At 39.2% G+C, this 7126-nt stretch overlaps 1 non-coding gene across 1 annotated transcript; it reads right to left on the bottom strand.

Moving 5' to 3' along the window:
• Nucleotides 1-594: 594 nt before the first annotated feature.
• On the bottom strand, nucleotides 595-701 carry LOC127108870 (small nucleolar RNA R71). Its single transcript, XR_007796372.1, has one exon. It is a non-coding gene; the product is annotated as a small nucleolar RNA R71 (small nucleolar RNA).
• Nucleotides 702-7126: the final 6425 nt, after the last annotated feature.

Here is a 7126-nt window from a genome sequence, read left to right as displayed (position 1 = left end):
GCTGTAGAGACTAAGGCATTTTTTATTTTTCCTTCTTTTTCGTTGATTTGTATGCCACACACTCGCTCACAAGGCGAGCCGTACTACTTACGAATCAACGACGTTGAACGATATCTCTGAGTCTTACGACGAATTCGGGAGTATCGATATGCAAACAATCTTCCTCCAATCGAAATTCTTGATCTTAAAAATCTCCTTCCTTCGCCGATACCCGAGATGGCAGAACCAGCTCGTGCTCTTCGAGATTACGCCGCTCCATCGCAAGATGAGCCACATTCGAGTATCGCTCCACCCGAAATCGACGCGAACAACTTCGAACTTAAACCTTCACTGTTGCAGGCAGTGCAACAGAATCAATTCTCTGGAAATCCTACCGAGGATCCAAACCTTCATTTATCCGTATTCCTCCAATACGCTGATACTGTTAAAGCCAATGGTGTCACTTCAGAGGCAATTCGATTTCGTCTCTTTCCTTTCTCGTTAAGAGATAAAGCTAGAAGATGGCTTCAGTCTCTTCCTTCCAACTCAGTCACCACATGGAATGAGTTGAAGAAAGTCTTTCTTGCCCGATATTTTCCTCCAAGCAAAACAGCTATGTTAAGAGCCCAGATAAATGGATTTAAGCAGAAAGATAACGAGTCTCTTTTCGAAGCATGGGAAAGATACAAAGACATGATGAGACTTTGTCCACACCATGGTTTAGAGGACTGGTTAGTAATTCATACCTTCTATAATGGTCTTTTGTACAACACAAGGTTAACAATAGACGTCGCCGCCGGTGGTGCGCTTATGGATAAACCTTACACCGATGCTTATCAACTTATTGAGAGCATGGCCCAAAATCATTATCAGTGGGGAAGCGACCGAACAATGGTAGAAAAACCTCAAACAAAAGGGGGCATGTACGAGATAAGTAGCCTTGATCATGTTAATGCAAAAGTGGATGCTCTTGCCCAGAAAATTGAAAGTTTGAATGTATCACCTCCAGCCACCGTGGTTGCCGTAACTCAAAATTGTGAAGTCTGTGAAATCCAAGGTCACACTCCTACAGATTGTCAACTCCTAACAGGAATCAAAGCAGAGCAGGTGAACTATGCTCAAGAAAATCCCTACTCGCATACCTATAACTCAAACTGGAAGAACCATCCTAATTTTTCATATAAAAGTAACAACGCTTTATACGCACCAGGTCAAGTTCCCAGTCAAGTCCCAGCTATACCTCCTGGATATCAAAAGCCGACCCCATCTACACCTAACAATAACGTTCCTAGGAAATCCAACTTGGAAATCATGATGGAGAACTTCATAGCTTCTCAGCAGCAAACCAATAAAGAGTTCTTAAACCAGAATGTACACACTAACGAACAAATTAAACAACTAGCAAGTAAAGTAGATGCCCTGACTACCCATAACAAAATGCTGGAAACACAAATCTCACAAGTAGCTCAACAACAAGCGCCTACTGCTGCCCCAACTGGTACATTTCCTGGACAGCCCCAACCTAACCCGAAAAGCCACGCTCATACAATTATATTAAGAAGTGGAACAGAGGTAGAAGGACCGTCTGACCCAAGGATTGAGAACCAAAACTCTAAAAAGTCAACTGAGGAAGAAGTTAAACCTAAGGAAAAGGAAGAGTGTAATAAGGAAACTGTAGAAAAAGAAGAACCTTATGTACCTCCGCCACCTTACAAACCACTTATCCCTTATCCTCAAAGGCAAATTAAAACCAAAGACGCGGGCCAATTTAAAAAATTTGTTGACCTACTGAAACAATTAAACGTCACCATTCCTTTTACAGAAGCTATTACACAGATGCCCTCATATGCTAAGTTCTTAAAAGAAATTCTTTCTAATAAAAGGAAACTTGAAGATAGCGAAACCGTTACACTCACTGCTGAGTGCAGCGCGATAATCCAAAATATGCCTCCTAAACTTAAAGACCCTGGTAGTTTCTCTATACCCTGTCACATAGGAAAATTTGTCATAGACAAAGCTCTATGCGATTTAGGAGCCGATATCAGTGTTATGCCCTTATACATATGCAAGAGACTTGAAATGGGAGAATTAAGACCAACTAAAATGTCTGTGCAATTAGCAGATCGTTCCGTTACATATCCCGTAGGAATTCTTGAACATGTTCCCGTGCGCATAGGTCAATTCTACATCCCAACCGATTTTATAATTATGGACATAAGAGAAGATGAAGTTACCCCCATTATATTGGGAAGACCTTTCTTAGCAACCGCCGGTGCTATCATAGACGTAAAACGAGGACGACTCACTTTCGAAGTAGGAGAAGAGAAAATTGAGTTTATTCTTTCCAAATTTTTGAAAGCACCTGCAATAGATGACACATGTTACTTCATGGATATCATCGACGAATGCATAAAAGAAACAGAATTAGAAAATGACAAATTATCTGACTATCGTGTAGAAGACAGACTGAACCAATGTTTAGCAATAACATCGGATCCTACGCAATGCCTTAAGAAACCAACCCTCGACCTAAAAACACTTCCCAAAAATCTGAGATATGAATTCCTAGACTTAGAACTTGAACGACCAGTGATAGTGAATGCAGACCTAGGAAAACTTGAAACCGAAAAACTCCTACATATCTTAAGAAAATATCCAACCGCACTAGGATACAACATCACCGATCTTAAAGGGATAAGTCCTTCTATTTGTATGCACCGTATCATGCTAGAAGAAGACTGTAAAACTTCTAGGGAACATCAGAGGAGACTAAACTCGATCCTGAGTGAGGTAGTAAAGAAGGAAGTAACGAAATTATTAGAGGCAGGTATCATATATCCTATATCCGATAGCAAATGGGTTAGTCCTGTACACGTAGTACCAAAGAAAGGAGGTATAACTGTGATCGAAAATGAAAAAGGAGAAATTATAACCGAACGAATCGAATCGGGATGGAGAATATGCATTGACTATAGGAAGCTAAACAAAGCAACCCGAAAAGATCATTTTCCTTTACCATTCATAGACCAGATGTTAGAACGATTAGCCAAGCATTCTCATTTCTGCTATCTGGACGGTTACTCAGGCTTCTTTCAAATACCAATTCATCCTGATGACCAAGAAAAGACAACGTTCACATGTCCTTTTGGTACCTTCGCTTATTGATGAATACCGTTTGGCTTGTGCAATGCTCCTGCAACCTTCCAAAGGTGCATGATGGCAATATTCGCCGATTTTCTCGAAAACATCATGGAAGTCTTTATGGATGACTTTTCCGTATGCGGGCAAAGTTTCGAAGAATGTCTTGAAAACCTAGAAAGAGTTCTAGAACGATGTGTAAAAGTAAACTTAGTACTTAATTGGGAAAAATGTCACTTTATGGTACAAGAAGGAATTGTTTTAGGACACATCATATCAAATAGAGGAATTGAAGTAGACAAAGCCAAAATAGAAGTAATCGAAAACCTTCAACCTCCGAAAAATGTGAGAGAAGTACGAAGCTTCTTAGGACATGCCGGTTTTTACCGACGATTCATTAAAGATTTCTCTAAAATATCTAAAGCTTTAACCGGATTATTAATGAAAGACGTTGAATTCATCTTCGATAATAAATGTTTAGAAGCATTTCAAACACTTAAACAAGCATTGATATCCGCGCCCATAATGCAGACCCCGGATTGGAATGAACCTTTCGAAATAATGTGTGACGCAAGTGACTACGCCGTAGGCGCTGTTTTAGGACAACGAAAGGATAAAAAACTTCACGTCATATATTATGCGAGTAGAACTCTAGATGAAGCGCAAATGAATTACGCCACGACCGAGAAAGAACTTTTAGCAGTAGTATTTGCACTAGATAAATTTCGTTCCTACTTGGTCGGAGCTAAAATAATCGTTTACACTGATCACGCTGCCATTAAGTACCTCTTAACAAAAAAGGACGTTAAACCTAGACTCCTAAGGTGGATCTTGTTGCTACAAGAATTTGATTTGGAAATCAAAGATAAAAAAGGAACTGAAAACGTAGTAGCAGATCACCTTTCTAGACTTGAAAACCTGGAACCGGATAGAACATCGGTCAATGATGATTTCTCGTACGATAAACTTATAGCTAATTTGGAAGAAAATAGAGCTGATGAACAGGTAGAGACCACCTTGGCTATATGTGTTACACCATGGTATGCTGATTTTGTCAATTATTTAGTCGTCGGAGTAGTTCCACTTGATTTATCCTACCAACAAAAGAAACGATTCTTCCATGACATAAAACATTATTACTGGGACGACCCTTTACTTTTCAAAAGAGGCCCCGATGGTATTTTTCGTCGCTGTATACCTGAAGAAGAGATAGAAAGTATAATCCAACATTGTCATTCCGCTCCTTATGGTGGACACGCAAGTACATCCAAGACCTGCTCTAAAATCCTACAAGCCGGTCTTTATTGGCCAAACATATGGAAGGATGTGCATGCCGCTGTCAAGAAATGCGATAGGTGTCAACGCACAGGAAACATATCTAGACGCGACGAAATGCCACAAAAAGGCATTTTGGAAGTAGAAATTTTCGACGTGTGGGGAATAGATTTCATGGGACCTTTTCCACCTTCTTTCGGTAACAAGTACATACTCGTAGCGGTTGACTACGTATCAAAATGGATTGAAGCTATAGCTTCTCCAACAAACGATACACGAGTAGTAATTAGACTCTTTAAGAATATAATCTTTCCAAGATTTGGTGTCCCAAGATTAGTCGTCAGTGATGGTGGATCGCATTTCATATATAGGATATTCGAAAAACTATTGTTTAAGTATGGTGTAAAACATCGAGTAGCGACACCTTACCATCCTCAAACCAGTGGACAAGTGGAAGTGTCTAACAGAGAAATTTAACAGATATTGGAAAAAACAGTCGCCACCTCGAGGAAAGACTGGTCATCAAAATTACTCGAAGCTTTATGGGCATATCGAACCGCTTACAAAACTCCCATAGGAACAACCCCATTTAGGCTTATTTATGGTAAATCTTGCCACCTCCCAGTGGAGTTAGAACATAAGGCCTATTGGGCTATTAAAAATTTAAATTTAAACTATAAGGCCGCCGGTGAAAAGCGAATTCTTGATATAAACGAATTAGAGGAACTTAGACAAGACGCATACGAAAATGCCAGAATCTACAAGGAAAGAACGAAAAAATGGCATGATAAACGTATATCAAGAAAAACTTTCAAACAAGGCGATGTAGTCTTTTGTTCAACTCTAGACTTAAGTTATTCCCAGGAAAACTACACTCTAGGTGGTCAGGCCCTTTCCAAGTCACTAATGTCTTTCCTAGTGGGGCTGTGGAAATTAAGGGAAAATATATTGAAGCATTTATCGTAAACGGGCAGCGTCTGAAACATTATCACTATGATGAAAACAATGAAGACTCGCAAGTCCTGCACTTAGACGTATTCTCTCCAAAATTAATAGATTAGCATTTAATAGTTTTATGTCGAGCTTGCGACATTAAACAAAGCGCTTCGTGGGAGACAACCCACAAATTTTTACTTTTTTTTCTTTGATTATTCTTTTTGATTTTATTCAGTTTTCATTCTTCATATTTCTTTATTTTAATTAGAATTTTCTTCTTTCCTTCTTTCGGCATCTGGCCAAATCCTGACTAAATTCTTGTTTTTCTTTTCTTTAGCTAACACTAACCTGATGGGACATATTGATCGCATGGGTATCAAATTCCGAGGGAGAGCTCAGAGACAAAAATTTGAAGAACTAGCTGAGAGAGAGATGCACCCAATTTTTTATGCTGATGATGGTGCAATGACTGTTCTTGGGCTAAGAGATAGTGTCCTATATCTGCTGAGTCAAATAGGGTGGGAAACCACTCATATTCGAAGACAATTTGTTACTTACCGGAGGCTAACTCTAGAAGTCCTTAGCTCCCTGATCTATTTACCAAACCATGGAAAAGGAATAAACCGAGGTTTCATTCAGTTCAGGATGTTCAATATGGAGTATCAGTTTAACATTCAAGAATTCACTAACCTTTTAGGGTTCCCTACTTCTTTTGATACATTCACCATGAGCCAAGAAGACCTTTTTGAATATAGAGAGCTTGAGCATTTTTGGGGAAGTTTGACAGGAAATGACGACCCCGAGGAACATGAGTTTCTTTCTGGAAACATACATAACCCGGCCTTTCGTTATTTCCACAAGATCCTAGCACACACTCTCTTTGGGAAAAGATCCAACATTACCACGGTATCACGTGATGAACTCTTCATAATATTTTGTGCTTCCCAGAACCGTCCAGTGAATGGTGCCACTTATATGTTGGCGAGTTTTGACCTCGTTATTCAAGATGACCGTACACCGATCCAAATAGGAGGATTGATAACTATGATTGCTAATGCTATTGGATTGCGCCAACCCATGCTTGATTTAAACCCTTCCTGTGGCATTGAGCCTATGAATATATTTTTCCTTTTCAACACTATGTTTATAGGAAATCTTGGACCCGAAGAGTTTGAACTATTAATTAATAACCAAGCTTTTTACCTATTCATCATGCCTAGTCCGATGACTAGTGTCCATAACCGAAATAATTGGCTCTATAACCTGGATGGAATACCTTCTCCTGTTAGATCTATTGAAACCATCCAAGATTATGAGATTCTTGGCAACCAGATTCCCTATGTTGAGTCTGATCCGCAGACACCAACTGGTTACCATGATGCTGCCTCTCCACCTCATCCTATCCCGTCCGCAGAATCGGCAATACCTGATCTTAGACATCATATGCCCGGAACTGATTATAATACCGTTATTCAAGCCTTGATGTCAGAACAAGATGCCATTAGAGAAGAGTTAACTAAGATGGGACATGAATTTATGGAATACATGGGTCGAATGACAAATCAATTTCACGAGTTGCTCCACCGTGTTAATTCCTTTGCTCCTCCGACCAGAGATTTTACAAGTGGCTAGAAGAAATGCTGTTAACTAGTTTTAGTTTTAGGAAATTTATAGTTTCGTTTGACATTATTTTTATCTTAGTATTTACTTTTCGCATGTTTTATTTTATTTTCAAATATTACATTATGTTTATTTTATTGAAGCTATTGGCATTATTGATTAAATTTTATTTTATTTT

The sequence above is a fragment of the Lathyrus oleraceus genome, chromosome 7, assembly GCF_024323335.1.
Source record: "Lathyrus oleraceus cultivar Zhongwan6 chromosome 7, CAAS_Psat_ZW6_1.0, whole genome shotgun sequence".
Taxonomy (NCBI): Eukaryota; Viridiplantae; Streptophyta; class Magnoliopsida; order Fabales; family Fabaceae; genus Lathyrus; species Lathyrus oleraceus.
This window is presented reverse-complemented; position numbering and strand designations above follow the sequence as displayed.